Genomic DNA, 15,766 nt, shown 5'->3' with positions numbered 1-15,766 from the left:
AAATTTATTTATGTGGTAATGATCTAATGAAGAGAGATGATTTGACTAACATAGTTAGTTACTCACTATGAGTAATATCACACATACTATCTCCTTTCCGATTTATAAGGATTTATAAGGCTTGCTCGTATCTTTAGGTTAATAAATAGACCACCCTAATACATGTTATACATCACAAAAAATATATCATTAGAAACTTCAAATTGTATACTTTCTGTTGAACATGTATATGATAAACAGTGTCAACTTATGCCTTACCATGCCATATTACATGAAAAAACTCATGATGATGTATCTGTTTCGGCAACACTTATGAGGGTTCTCACATAATGCACGGGCACACAAAAGTTGCAGTAGTTCCTATAGAGGGATTCAAATATAGTACTACCCTCAGAGGGCTTGATAATATGCAAGGTTCGGCTAATTAAACACAATCCAAACTACTTTGAAACACTAGCTGAGACAACTATTTCATGCCATCGACCTAATTGGGGATGGACACAAGACGGACCTTGCCATGAACATCCCCAAGGACGTCCGACAGCAGCTCAATCATGTCAACTTTCTTGAAGATAACCTTGTGGCCTTTCCACTCATAAACTTATTTGTAGAGGCATGCCACATCATCTTCGTGGATAAACTTGACAAGAGCATTATGCCTCACAAACGAAGGAGTAGCTTGGAACATTTTGTGCTCCAGTACAACCTCGATGGCAACAGTGTGGCTCAAATACATTTCTTCTTCGGTATAAGTGCAAATGGCTTCCAGGATCGAATAGCCTAAGAACTTTATTTTCCGAGTGCATATATTCAGGTGATCCACCACATAGTGAGTGATGTGTACAACAACACAATCCTTGTCTGCATTAGGGCTCTAACTGAAATCGAAACAAATTCTGAATTACTTTTCAATATAAAAAACACAGTTTATTTAAACCACTATGTAGAGTCAAAAGTATGCATGACAGGGAAGGTAGCATGGCATCGGAGCTAATAAATCTTGCATTATTTATCACCACATACTTAGATCAAACCCACAATCAAGATCACAAAAGAAGGAAATCACCTTGGGCGGCATTAGCGCGCGGGGGGGGGGGGGGGGGGGGGACAAATCCTCAAAGGGGGAAAACTGCTCCTGTAGGGCTACGTGGGCTGTAATCTCAAACGTAGCGTTGATCATCCCAGTAGTGATCGTGAGCATATCTGGGGTCGGCTAGCAGGTGGACTTCATGATGAGGACATCCTAGGTTCAACTCATTTATCATCTTCTCCTCGTGATAAATCTCAGCTATCCAATGAAGCTTCTACAAAGAAGACCTATTCAGGTCCCATGACAAGGAGTCGTGCCAAACAAATAGAAACTGAGGTGAACACGATCCTAGCTGATCATAATTCAACTATCCATGAGAACTTTATACTGCCTAAATCTTGTGTGCTGATTTTACTCAGGTACAATATTGAGGACAACCAACAACTTTCAGCACATGAAGAAACAAGTTCAGCTCATGAAGAAGCAAGTTCTAAAGCCCATACAACAAGTTTGAAGAGAACAAGTTTTAGCTCTGATGTAAACCATGCTTTGGTGACAAGGGCAACTAGTTACACCTCAAGGAAGAATAGCAAGACATCTCAACACATTATTGTTGCATGCACAGTTCTAGAATTTGTCCCAGAACTTGTTGCATCATGCAACACAAATATATGAGTATCCAGCATGTGATGGAGTACAAAATGGACAACATATGAAGTCTACTTTTAGGCAAATCAAATGGTGCATCATTTGGAGTCGTGAGACAAAGGATATGAGAGTTCCAATGCAAGCTGTCCAGAGTATTAATTGTTGCGCGAGGCTCCATGTGTTTGCTCCCTTGACCAGCTGGTTAGCACAAATTTGATCCCCTCTTTTAGACTAGTTTCACACCTTAGCTAGGAGGGTTGTTCCTAGTATAAATACCCCATCCCCCACTTCAACCACAACCCTTTGACAATTTGATTTCAGAATAGGTTAGCTAAGTGCAACTATATTCTTGTTTGAGAGTTCACTTCCTCCTTAGCTCTTGTAATCATGCCTTGTGAGGGGGTAAACTCATTTTGTGATTTTACAACAGTAGTCGTTGAGGCGGCGACTATTTCGTGTTTCCAACTTCGTGCGTGGTAGCGTGGATTGGAATCTTAAGAGTGTGGTTGGGCGAATACTTGTTGTTGGTTGTTGCATTTGCAACAATTGGCTTCGGTCTCATGAGGTTGCACTAGTCATTCTTTACCCGACAACGTTGTTGACTGGGATCAAGGTTTCCTTCGTACCCTTCAGGTGGCATTGATTCGTTCGTCAAGCAGATCCTCCATGAAGATCGGTAACCCCGTATCATCTTGGCATCAGAGCTTCAGTTGACACGGTAGGATCTTGTATCCGTAGTTTAGTTGTGTTCTTATTCATCCTAAAGTCCAGAAAATAGCCGCACAAAAAATACCTTTACCTAGCCCTTTGCAGCCTTTAATCTGTTATTTGGTGAGTTTTATCAAGTTCTTCTCCACTAGATCTTTGTTTTTAGTTGGGGATAATTAGATTTATGCCCGTAGTTGTGTCCCACTCTTCTGTTTTACCCCTAATTCTCAAAAGTCACCGGTTCTGTCCAAATCACTTTGGTCCTCTTATACTTTTGCCCTTTGACCGTTTGACCGTCAGTTTGAAAACTTCATAACTAATTCATACTAAATAAGAAAAATGCAAATAAGATACCAAAATGTTCAGAAAAGATCACCTATATGTCAGTGTCATTTGCATTCATGAAAAAAGTATTGGAAAGTGCCCATCCGAGTTTTAGCTCTTATGCTACCACCATGAATAGTAAAAACTAAAAAAGTTCAAAAAAATTCAAAAATAATTTGGTGGCAAAGAATGACAAATGTTTTAAGTGCTTGCCAAGTTTCATCAGGGAATAACATTCGTGGGTGCCGCGGCAAAAAAACAATCAACACTCCAAAATAGATTTTTTTGCCACGACTTCCACGAATGTCGTTCCCTAATGAAAATTGGCAAGCACTTAAAACACTTGTCATTCTTTGCCACCATATTTTTTTTTTGAATTTTTTTGATTTTTTTTAGAGTTTACTATTCATGGTGGTATCAAAAGCGCTAAAACTCGGATGTGCACTTTCCAACAGTTTTTTCATGAATGCAAATGACATTGACATATAGGTGATGTTTTTCTGAACATTTTGGTATCTTATTTGCATTTTTTTGATTTTGTATAAATTAGTTATGAAATTTTCAAACTGACGGTCAAACGGTCAAAGGGCAAAAGCATAAGAGGATCAAAGTGACTTGGACAGAACCGGTGACTTTTGGGAATTAGGGGTAAATAGACGAGTGGGACACAACTAGGGGCATAAATCTAATTATCCCTTTTAGTTGTTGAGTTTTCCCCCATCCATTCTTCTGTGTTTGTGTTCATTTTCGTGCACAGATTTCAGATTTGCATCCTCCAGCAAATTGTGTGTGTCTTTTTCATCTGGAGTCCATTTTGGGTGTTTTGTGCATTTCGGAAAGCCCACACCGTGTAATTTCCATCCATCCTTGTTAAATCTGAATCCCACCGTGTGTTCGACCCAGAAAATTTTGATCAGTTCATGTGTGTTTGCGGCCAAAGTTTCAGTTGCATGTTCTTGTTGTTTAAGCTCATCCATTGTGATTTTCGTGATTTCCCCAATGTGTGTGATCAGATCCAAGTCCCTTATTGAAAGTTTGTCAAAAAAGAGCAAAAAAAGGGGCGAAAAAAGATTTGCCCAAAGAAAGAAAGTGTGTGACAGAAGCAAAAGAGAGAAATTTCGGACTGTTCTTCACTTATATCTTGAGAAATCCATGTTTGTGTTGTGAGCTAAAACTTGTCAAGTGTGCAAAATCTTCAATACTTGATTTCTAGCAAATCCGATTCCTTGGTGTGAGTTGCATGTACCTCACCTATATCCCATTCAGCAACTAAATGCATTAGAATCTTGTGTGGATGATTACTTGGTTCAACAATATCTAGATTGCACATTAGTGCATCTTTTGCTACAGATATACCCCACCCTAGCTCCACCAAAGAGCCCCGCATGTGCAACCCTTGACTTGTATTCTCCTAATTATCACGCTTTGTATACCAACCACCGGCCACGGTTGAGCATGATTCTTCTCTCACTTGGAAGTTACATGAGCTTCGATTGGTAAGTAAATGTGAACTCGAGTTGCTACACACGCATATGCTTCTAGTACTATAGGGCTTTTGCAAAACTAACCATGACAGGTCGTGAGTACGTGGAACTTACTTTCTACAGAAGTGCTAATCTAGAGGAGTACCTTGAATGGGTACAATTCATGGAGTTGGAGTTGATAAAATTTCCTGAAACAAAATGAGTACTTCGAACTACCATGGAGTTTGAAGAGTATGCTTGCAAGTGGTGGAAGCACCACCACAAAAGGAGGTTTGTAAGAACATGGGTTGAGTTAAAGGAGATCACGAGGAAGGAGTTTGTTCCAGCAAAATATGAAGAATATTTTTTTGTCACATGAAGAGCATTAAACAAGGTTTCAGATCCGTCCAAGCCTATTATGATGAGCTGAAGGTTGCAATGTATCGTGCCAATGTTGTGGATACATCTACATCAAGGGCATATTTTAAAGGTGGTATGAATCATGATGTAGCTACTACAGTTTGTTGGAAATATGATGGTAGTATGCAGGACCTTGTGACTTTTGCCATAGATGAAGAGAGGAGAATTCACAAAGAACATGCACATCCATTCAACATGAGTATTCAGTCCCCTTAGGGAATCAGTCGTGTGAAGATGCTAAGCAATGGAGAAAATAAGATGGAGCAATGGTCATTTACTAAAAGTATCTAGATTTATGATGAGAAAAAGGTGTTTGCAACACGAGAAAAGAGTCTCACTATTGGTCAAAATTATGTAGCAACAAATGCACATCAAATCCCAAGTGAGAATGAGAGCCACATGGCCAAAATATGTGAGAGTGATATTATAAAAAGCAAGCTGTGTGACTCCACTAAAAGTGAGATTGAGAGTCCCACCACAAGAGAGAGTTCAAGAGATACGCCAAAGGAAATGGGAGTATTAGCTGATTCAAAATGTGAGGATTCTGAAACTAACATAACCCTTTCTATTCCTTGCAATGTACATGTTTGCTTTGAAGAAAGTGAGTCCGGTGCTGATAAACTTTCCCACCACATTGAGGAACATGAAGAGAAGCAAACCAGAGTTGATAATTCAATTCACCAAGTGCTCAGGAGGAGCAACGACTTGATGAAGAAAAGGAAGATGGCATTGAAGCAAGATTGCAGCAACAACAGGAGAATGATTGTAAGTATAACCCTACTACGACACCGCCTCCTATGATTGCTTCTTGTACTATGCCTGAACCATTGGATAACCTGATTTTCTTTCATTTTGATGATATGAAATTAGCAAGACATAAAGAGATGGCTGTTGGAATATGTCATGTTCATGCTTTATATTGTGGCGAACTTGCGAAATCTATTGAATTGAGTTATCCTATCATGAACTTTTCTGAAATCACGCATTTGTACTCTCTCTATAAAACCTACACCTAATGTTTTAAGATTAATTTGATTGGATATTATGGTGTTGGCAGGAAATTTGTTGTGGACAAAATATGCATTACTTGCATTCAACTTGCAGAACTGAAAGATAATCATTTGGACAACCATTCTTATGTGAAAAAGTTTGTGTCACGTGATAAGAAACTATATGGAACCCAGGAACCAAAGGTGAAGATGAGAAGGAACTCAGGAACTGAGCTATTGTTCACATGTCTATCTCCAGGCTTCGATCAGGAGGGTCAAGAGTCAAGGACGACTCCTTTTGAAGAGGGGAGGATGATGAGCACATCCCAGGTTCACCTCGTTTATCATCTTATCCTCATGATAAATCTCATTTATCGAATGAAGCTTCTACAAAGAAGACCTATTTAGGTCCCATGACAAGGAGTCATGGCAAACAAATAGAAAAAGAGGTGAACATGATCCTAGCTGATCGTAATTAACCTATCCATGAGAACTTTATACTACCTAAATCTTGTGTGCTGATTTTACTCAGGTACAATGTTGAGGACAACCAACAATTTTCAGCACATGAAGAAACAAGTTCAGCTCATGAAGAAGGAATTTCTAAAGCCCATACGACAAGTTTGAGGAGAACAAGTTTCAGATCCGATGTAAACCATGTTTTGGTGACTAGGGCAACTAGTTACACCTCAAGAAAGAATAGCAAGACATATCAACACATTATTGTTGCATGCACAGTTCCAGAATTCGTCCCAGAACTTGCTGCATCATGCAACACAAATATATGAGTATCCAAGACGTGAGGGGGTACAAAATGGACAACATATGAAGTCTACTTTCAGGAAAATCAAACATTGCATCATTTGGAGTCCTGAGTCAAACGGTATGAGAGTTCCAATGCAAGTTGTCCAGAGCATTAATTGATGTGCGAGGCTCCATGTGCTTTCTCCCTTGACCAGCTGGTTAGCCCAAATTTAAGCCCCTCTTTTGGACTAGTTTCACACCTAAGCTAGGAGGGTTGTTCCTAGTGTAAATACCCCATCCCCCCACTTTAACAACAACTCTTTGGCAATTTGATTTCAGAATAGGTTAGCGAAGTGCAACCAGAACTCTTGTAATCTTGCCTTGTGAGGGGGTAAACTCACTTTGTCATTTTACAACAGTAGTCGTTGAGGTGGCGACCAGTTCGTGCTTTCAACTTCGTGCGTGGTTACGTGGATTAGAATCTTAAGAGTGTGGTTGGGCGAATACCTGTTGCTGGTTGTTGCATTTGTGTCAGTTGGCTTTGGTCTCATCAGGTTGCATTAGTTATCCTTTATCCGACAGTGTTGTTGGCTAGGATCAAGGGTTTCCCTCATACCCTTTATGTGACGTTGATTCGTACGTCAAGCAGATCCTCCATGAAGACCGGGCAACCCCGTATCACTTCATCTTCTTGGAGATCTCAGTCACGTGGTGATTAGCCTCCTGCGTCTGCTCCAACACCAGCAGCTCTTTGCCCGGTTCTCCATGGTCCATCATGAAACTGACAAATAGAAGACAACCAAAAGGAAAACACAATCGCAATGACCATGAAACAAAAAGGGGAGTGAGGATCAGTTATTGCTTTCCAAATGCAATTTTGGAAAGAACATATCCGAACATCATGGATGCGCTCACCTTCCCTTCATTGGGAGAGAATAACAATGACAGAAGTGACTGGTGGTTTTCTTGAAGAAGATGAGGGACAAGCAGATACCGTGAAGAGTGAAATGATGGTTGTTTTGTCCGTCCAACTTACTACGGGGAGGTGGGGTTTTGTGATATGATGGCTCATCACTACCACGCTATGACTGGGGTGACTCTTAACCTCCATTCGACCTTCTAATTTCGGTGGATGCCATATGGGCCTGTGACGCCCCCGATTCAATCGTACACTAATCATGCACGCAAACGTGTACGATCAAGATCAGGGACTCACGGGAAGATATCACAACACAACTCAAAAACATAAATAAGTCATACAAGCATCATAATACAAGCCAGGGGCCTCGAGGGCTCGAATACAAATGTTCGATCATAGACGAGTCAGCGGAAGTAACAATATCTGAGTACAGACATAAGTTAAACAAGTTTGCCTTAAGAAGGCTAGCACAAACTGGGATACAGATCGAAAGAGGCGCATGCCTCCTGCCTGGGATCCTCCTAACTACTCTTGGTCGTCGTCAGCGGCCTGCACGTAGTAGTAGGCACCTCCAGTGTAGTAAGAGTCGTCGTCGACGGTGGCGTCTGGCTCCTGGGCTCCAGCATCTGGTTGCGACAACAAGGTAGAAAGGAATGGGGAAAAAAGGAAGGAAAGCAACCGTGAGTACTCATCCAAAGTACTCGCAAGCAAGGAGCTACACTACATATGCATGGGTATATGTGTAAAAGGCCATATCGGTGGACTGAACTGCAGAATGCCAGAATAAGGGGGGGATAGCTAGTCCTGTCGAAGACTACGCTTCTGGCAGCCTCCATCTTGCAGCATGTAGAAGAGAGTAGATTGAAGTCCTCCAAGTAGCATCGCATAGCATAATCCTACCCAGCGATCCCCTCCTCGTCGCCCTGTTAGAGAGTGATCACCGGGCTGTATCTGGCACTTGGAAGGGTGTGTTTTATTAAGTATCCGGTTCTAGTTGTCATAAGGTCAAGGTACAACTCCGGGTCGTCCTTTTACCGAGGGACACGACTATCCGAATAGATAAACTTCCCTACAGGGGTGCACCACATAACCCAACACGCTCGATCCCATTTGCCCGGACACACTTTTCTGGGTCATGCCCGGCGCGGAAGATCAACACGTCGCAGCCCCACCTAGGCACAACAGAGAGGTCAGCACGCCGGTCTAAATCCTATGCACGCAGGGGTCTGGGCCCATCGCCCATTGCACACCTGCACGTTGCGTACACGGCCGGAAGCAGACCTAGCCCCCTTAATACAAGTGCGAGCTTACGGTCCAATGCGGCGTGCGCCGCCCGGTCGCTAACGTCACGAAGGCTTTGGCTGATGCCATGACGTCGAGTGCCCATAACTGTTCCCGCGTAGTTGGTTAGTGCGTATAGACCAAATGGCCAGACTCAGATCAAATACCAAGAACTCGTTAAGCGTGTTATTTTGAAGTAACCGCGGACGCCGTCCAGGGCCAGGCCCACCTCTCGCCTAGGTGGTCTCAACCTGCCCTGTCGCTCCGCCACAAGATCCACTCGCGGGTACTCCTACGAGCCGACCCGACTTTAGTCACCACAGGTATCATGTATAGAGTATATAAGTATATACCCGTGATCACCGCCCAAGTGATCACAGCCCGATAGTATAACACAACAGACGGACAAGAATGTAGGACCACTGATGGAAAACTAGCATCCTATACTAAGCATGTAGGATTGCAGGTAAAGGTAACAACAGTAGTGGCAAAGACAGGCTATGCAGCAGAATAGGATTAACGGAAAACAGTAACATGCTACACTACTCTAATGCAAGAGTATAGAGAAGGATAGGCGATATCTGGTGATCAGGGGGGGGCTTGCCTGGAAGCTCGGCCGAGAAGGAGGGGTCGTCAACACCGTAGTCGTACTGGGTGGCAGCGGCGTCGGTCTCGGTGTCTAGTGAGAGAAGAGGGGGGAGAAACAATAAATACAATGCAAACAAATGCATGGCGATGCATGACATGACAAAGCGTGATGCTAGGTGTGCCCAACGCGGTACTAGGTGATACCGGCAAAGGGGGGAAACATCCGAGAAAGTATTCCCGGTGTTTCGCGTTTTCGGACAGTTGAACCGGAGGGGGAAAGTTGCGAGTTTGATATGTTAGGGATGTGTGGCGGACGAACGGGCTGCGTATCCGGATTCGTCTCGTCGTTTTGAGCAACTTTCATGTAGAAAGTATTTTCATCCGAGTTACGGATTATTTTATATGATTTTCTAAAGATTTAATCATTTTCTGATTTTAATTAATTATTTAAATCCAACATTATCCAGAACAGTATGGGATGACGTCAGCATGACGTATGTGTGATGTCAGCAGTCAACAGTGCGGTTGACTGGTCAAAACTGACACGAGGGACCCACCTGTCATAGACAGTGGGTTAAACAGAGTTCAAACTAATCTAAATTTAGTTAGTAAAACTACTGGGCCCACCTGTCAGTGTCTAATTAACTAAACTAATTAGTTTTAATTATTAAAATGTTTTAATTAGAGGATTAAGAGGTGGGACCCGCACGTCAGTCTCACTGGGCAGCCCAGTCAGCAGTTGACCCGGTCAACTGGGCCAACCGGGCTCCTGGGCCACCGGGCAGTGACCCTGCTGGACCCCAGTGGCAGGTCACGTCGGCGGCCGGCGCCGGAGTGACTCCGACGACCAAAACAACAGCGGCCCCTCGCCGGAGTTGGCCGGAATCGCGCTACGGGGCTTGGGGAGGAGCGGGGCTAGGTGCGTTCGAACGAGCTCACAGCGCCGCGTCCAGTGGTGGCCGTAGCATCGCCGGACTTGGCCAGAATCGGCGCCGGCGAGCGGCGGAGGCGGCGGCGTGCATGGGTGTTCGACGACAACGGAGCTGCAGCGCGCAAGCGAGCAAACAGAGAGGCTGGGGGGTTTCTACGCGGCGTGGGGAGTGCCACGGGGTTGAGCCCGTGGCCAAACGGTCACCGGAGCCTTGCCGGCGGCGAGCTCCGCGGTGATGCATTCGGGCGCTCATCGGGGACGGCGTTAGGAGGCACGGGAGGGAGCGTGCGCAGGCGCGTTGGGTTCCTGGAAGCTCCAGGAACACGGTGACGGGCTCAGGCGAGCAAGACGACGACTGTGGTGACGGCCACGAGCTCGTCGGCGGCGGACAGAAACGGGCGCGGTGGGAAACTAGCTACGGTGCGCTAGGAAGCTAACGGAGAGGGCGGGAGGCGGAGGAGCTCACCGAGCGGCACACACGAAAGGCCCTTGGGGGGTTTAGGAGCTGCAGAGTCGACGGCGCTCGTCGGAGACGCGCTGGGGATCCGAGGAAGAAGACGAGGCCGGGGCAGCGTTCGAGGGTGCCCGGCGTCCTGCGGCTTGACGGGGAGGCGTAGTCGAGGGAGGCGGAGCGAGCGGACACGTTGGAGAGGCGCGGAGGTCGCGGTGGCCGCGAGTTCTACGGCGGCGAGGCCATGGCGGCGCTCGGTTGCGGTGGGGATCGAGGGGGGAAGAGAGGTGGATCTGAGGGGGAGGCGCAGAGGCCGAGAGGGAGAGCGGGGGCGAGTGGGAGGAGGGATCGAGGAGGCGCGGGGCGTGGCGGCCTTATCCTCGACGCCGGCGAGGGGGTCCGGCGGGGACGCACCCCTGTTCCGACCCTGGTCGGGGGAACAGGGAAGGGGAGGGAGCGACCGAGGGAGGCGGCTGGGCCGGCCGGATGGGCCAGGTGGGCCGGCCTGGCTGCGAGCTGGGCCGTCTGGTCCAGGGGGTCCTTTTCTCTTTTTTTTTCTCTTTCGTCTTCTGCTTTTGTATTTTCTTTTCTGTATTTTTTTCTTTTCTGTTTTATTTCACTTTAAAATACTTAGGCACTTTCTAAAAAAAGTTTTCTCCACAATAATTACCAGTGCAATATTTGGCACCCACCGAACATTTTTGTTTTGACTTTTGAAAACTTTGGGTGTTTGTCACTAATTCATTTTTTCGAATTTGAAATGTTTTGAACTAACACTTGATTAGCAACAGTAACAGAGATGACACAGCATCATCAGGAGAGTTTACTGTAGCCTAATTATCCGGGCGTTACAAATCTCCTCCACTACAAGAAATCTTGTCCCGAGATTTAGGAGGTAGAAGGAAACAGTGCGGGGTATTCATTACGCAGGCGATCCTCGCGTTCCCAAGTGGCTTCATCTTCAGAATGGTGCGACCACTGGACTTTGAGGAACTTGATCGCCTTCTGACGTGTACGACGTTCAGCTTGGTCGAGAATGCGGACCGGATGCTCTTTATAGGAGAGGTCCTGCTGCAATTCGAGCACTTCATGATCCACTGCTCGGATTGGGTCCTTGAAGCAACGACGGAGCTGTGACACGTGGAACACATCGTGAACCTGAGAAAGGTTCGGCGGAAGTTCAAGTTGATATGCCACTTTTCCATGCCTTTCGAGAATAGTGAATGGGCCAATATAGCGAGGAGCTAGCTTGCCCTTGATCCCGAAGCGGTGAGCACCCTTCATTGGTGTAACTCGAAGATAAGCCTTTTCGCCGAGTTGATAGACCATGTCCTTATGTTTACAGTCATACTGACTCTTCTGACGTGACTGAGCAGTCTTGAGATTCTCACGAATAATGCGGACTTGTTCTTCGGCATGTCGGATAATATCCAGACCAAAGAGTGGACGTTCCCCAGTTTCTGACCAGTTCAGAGGGGTTCGACACTTTCGTCCATATAACACTTCGAAGGGGGCCATCTTCAGACTAGCTTGATAGCTATTATTATAAGAGAACTCAGCATACGGGAGAGATTCCTCCCATTTCTTGCCAAAGGAAATAACACAAGCTCGAAGCATGTCTTCGAGAACTTGGTTGACGCGTTCAACTTGCCCTTGCGACTGAGGATGAAACGCAGTACTGAATGACAGATGAGTTCCCATAGCTTCTTGGAAACTTGCCCAGAATCTTGAAGTGAATAAGCTGCCACGGTCTGAGCTGATAACCAATGGAATACCGTGGAGTGAAACAATCCTGGACATATAGAGCGTTGCCAGCTGACTAGCAGTGATCGTTTCTTTGGCCGCCAGAAAATGTGCAACTTTGGAAAGCCGGTCAATGACGACAAGAATAGCATCATTACCTTTCTGTGATTTGGGAAATCCAGTGACGGAGTCCATCTCAACATGGTCCCATTTCCATTCAGGAATAGAGATAGGTTGCAGAGTTCCAGCAGGCCTTTGATGTTCTGCTTTGATACGACGGCAAACGTCACACTCAGCAACATAACGAGCAATGTCTTGCTTCATATTAGACCACCAGAATCTCTGACGGATGTCTTGGTGCATCTTTGTACTACCAGGATGGATACATAGAGGCGTATCATGAGCTTCTTTCATAACTTCCTGAGTCATATCCAGGTTTTTCTCTGCACATGGCACCACTAGGCGGCCCTTGAAGTACAAAGTGCCATCATCAGCAATAGTGAAGAATGAGGGCTTTCCTTCTGCGAGGTTGTAACACCCCGCATGTGACTTGCCATATTTGTAACTCCGACTCTTGCCATTTTCGGCTATGTGTTATGATATTCCCTCCGTGGTCGGGTTTTGTCTTTCGTTTTGCATTTTGTTCATGTCATGCATTTCATCTCATGTCATCATGTGCATTGCATTTGCATACGTGTTCGTCTCATGCATCCGAGCATTTTCCCCGTTGTCCATTTTGCAATCCGACGCTCCTATCTCCTCCGGCGCATCCCTCTTGTTTCCTTTCGTGAGCGGGTGCCAAACTTTCTCGGAATGGACCGAGGCTTGTCAAGTGGCCTTAGTATACCACCCGGAGACCACCGGTCAAGTTTCGTTCCATTTGGAGGTCGTTTGGTACTCCAACGGTTAACCGGGCATCCGCAAAGTCCATTTGAGTGTCCAGCAAAAAACCCCTCTAAAACCAGCCCAAAACCCACCAAACTCTATTCCATGCTGTAGGTCATTTGATCACGATCATGTGGGCGAAAACCGCACCTCATTTGGAGCCTCCTAGCTCCCTCTAGATATAAAAGAGCATCCCCTCCCGAAACGAAACACAGATCAAACCCTAGCTACTTCCCTCGCGCAGCGCCGGACGTGTCCGTACGCCGGCCGGACAAAGCCGCCGCCGCCTCAGCCACTCGCGCGCCGCCACGTCACCCCGTACCCGCGCGCCGCCGAAGCCCGCGAGGGCCCAGCGCCAACCCTCCCGGCCCGCGCCGTCGCCTCCCGGCCCCGAGCGCCCCGCCGCCTCCTTCCTCCCGCCGCCTCCGCGCGACCCGCCGATGTCCCGCCGCCGCGCCGGCGACCGCTCTCCGGCGAGCTCGCCACTGCCGCCGCCGCGCCTCTCGGGGGCCCCGCCGCCCGTCGCTGCGCGCCCCGCCGCCGTGCGCCACCGCGTCCCGCGCCCCGGCCTCCCTCCTCCTCTCCTCCGGCCTGCCGCCTCGCCGTCCCTTCTCCGGTGGCCGCGCCGAGCCCGAGCTCGAGCATCTTCCCCGATCCAGATCTGCACTGTGAGCGTTGACTTCTCGAACCCCTAAAAATTCCGAAGTCCTCGATTTTTTACGATAAGTGCTCATGTTCCTCAGTGCATAACTTCTTGCATGTAGCTTCGATTCGCGCGTGTAATATGTCAAATTGTTCGTCTCGTGATGCTCTACATTTTATTTAATCGCACCATGTTCATTAGAGGTCATCTTGATGCCCAAATCTCTGTTGCAAGAGGGCTAGTTGCTGTTATCTCCTGGTTCTTAGCAGAACTTGGAGATTTGTCATTTTTGTATCTTTAAATCTGTGCATCTTATGGGCATGAGCTCTACATGTGTTTTGTTGTATGCCATGCCATCTTTCCAAGGGTGTATGCCATGTATTTTTGGGATCTCTTTGGTGACTAGCAAAAGCATGCAAACTAGGCTCCGTAATGTTTCTGATTTCAGGGACTTGGTGATTTCTCTAAGTCCTTGTCTGCTGTTATTTTGTTGCCATGTAAACTTGATGCTACAGAGAGATCCATGCTTATTTTGGTGATGTTCAGTAAGGATGTTTTTTATCTATAGTTGTAATTGATCCATTCCTGCCCTTGTTTGCAATTATGGAGTGCCATAGCATGACTTAATCTTGCTCTACTTTTGCTATAAAATATTTCTGGCAGATTCTTAACATGATATGCAATTTTGCCAAGCTTATTGCAGTTGATCCATACATGCTATACTTTTGCTCTTGCCATGGATAGCTTCATAAACATGCCATATTGCTGTAGGTATGCTTGTTTTGTCATGCATTGTTTTGTGGTGAGTGCATCAAGCTCACCAACATGCCTTCATATTATTGTTTCTGCCATGCTCTGTTTTCTGCTGTCTGAAACCTGTTAACGAAACTTGCTATGTTTACATGCTTGCCATCATATCTTCTGGTCCTTTTTGGCTTATGGTCAGTAAGGGACTTTTGTCATATGAATTTAGTAGAACACTGCCATGCCTTTTTTTGCCATGTTAAGTTCCTGTAGCATGTTGATTTCGTGCTCTGAACATTGCTACCTGATGCTGTTTTCTGCCATGTCCAGTTTTTCACTAGTCTGTGATCCCGTTATCTTTTGCACTTTTGCCATGTTTGTTTGAGCTTGTTATGTTGTGATCTAGCAGTAGCTCAGTGTTCATCTTTTGTCAAGCATATCCTTTAGATTACTGCCATATGCTTTGTTGCTATGTTGGAGTGTTGTAGCATTTTCTGCTTGTTGCATTTTAAGTGCTATCATGCTGTTAATCGCAGATTCGTGTCATTCTTGTTTTGCCCGCCATTTGCAAACCGTGCATCCGTTTCCGATGATCTTTATATCAATTTCGACCGAAATCATCTCATCTTTCCAGTGGCATGCTTGATTTGCCAAGTTACTGCCTTGTTCATCATTTTCCTTCCGGAGCACGCATATGCATCGCATATCATATCTTGCATATCATACATGTTTTGCATCATGTTGCTTGTGCATTTCTCGTGGTTGATTGTGGTTCCGTTTGTTCGTGTTCTTGTCTTGGGTAGAGCCGGGAGACGAGTTCGTGAACGAGGAACCTGTTGAGTACGCTTACGAGGATCAAGCTTTCGACAACTCTGAGAACCTTGCAGGCAAGATGACCACCCCTCGAAATCACTTCTATCTTTGCTTTGCTAGTTGTTCGCTCTATTGCCATGCTGCGCTACCTATCACTTGCTATATCATGCCTCCCATATTGCCATGTCAGCCTCTAACCATCCTTTCCTAGCAAACTGTTGTTTGGCTATGTTACCGCTTTTGCTCAGCCCCTCTTATAGCGTTGCTAGTTGCAGGTGCAGTTGAAGTTTGTTCCATGTCGGATCATGGATATGTTGGGATATCACAATATCTCTTATTTAATTAATGCATCTATATATTTTGGTAAAGGGTGGAAGGCTCGGCCTTATGCCTGGTGTTTTGTTCCACTCTTGCCGCCCTAGTTACTGATATACCGGTATTA

This window comes from Triticum aestivum, chromosome 2D (genome assembly GCF_018294505.1).
Source record: "Triticum aestivum cultivar Chinese Spring chromosome 2D, IWGSC CS RefSeq v2.1, whole genome shotgun sequence".
Classification (NCBI taxonomy): Eukaryota; Viridiplantae; Streptophyta; class Magnoliopsida; order Poales; family Poaceae; genus Triticum; species Triticum aestivum.
Note: the sequence above shows the minus strand (reverse complement) of the source record.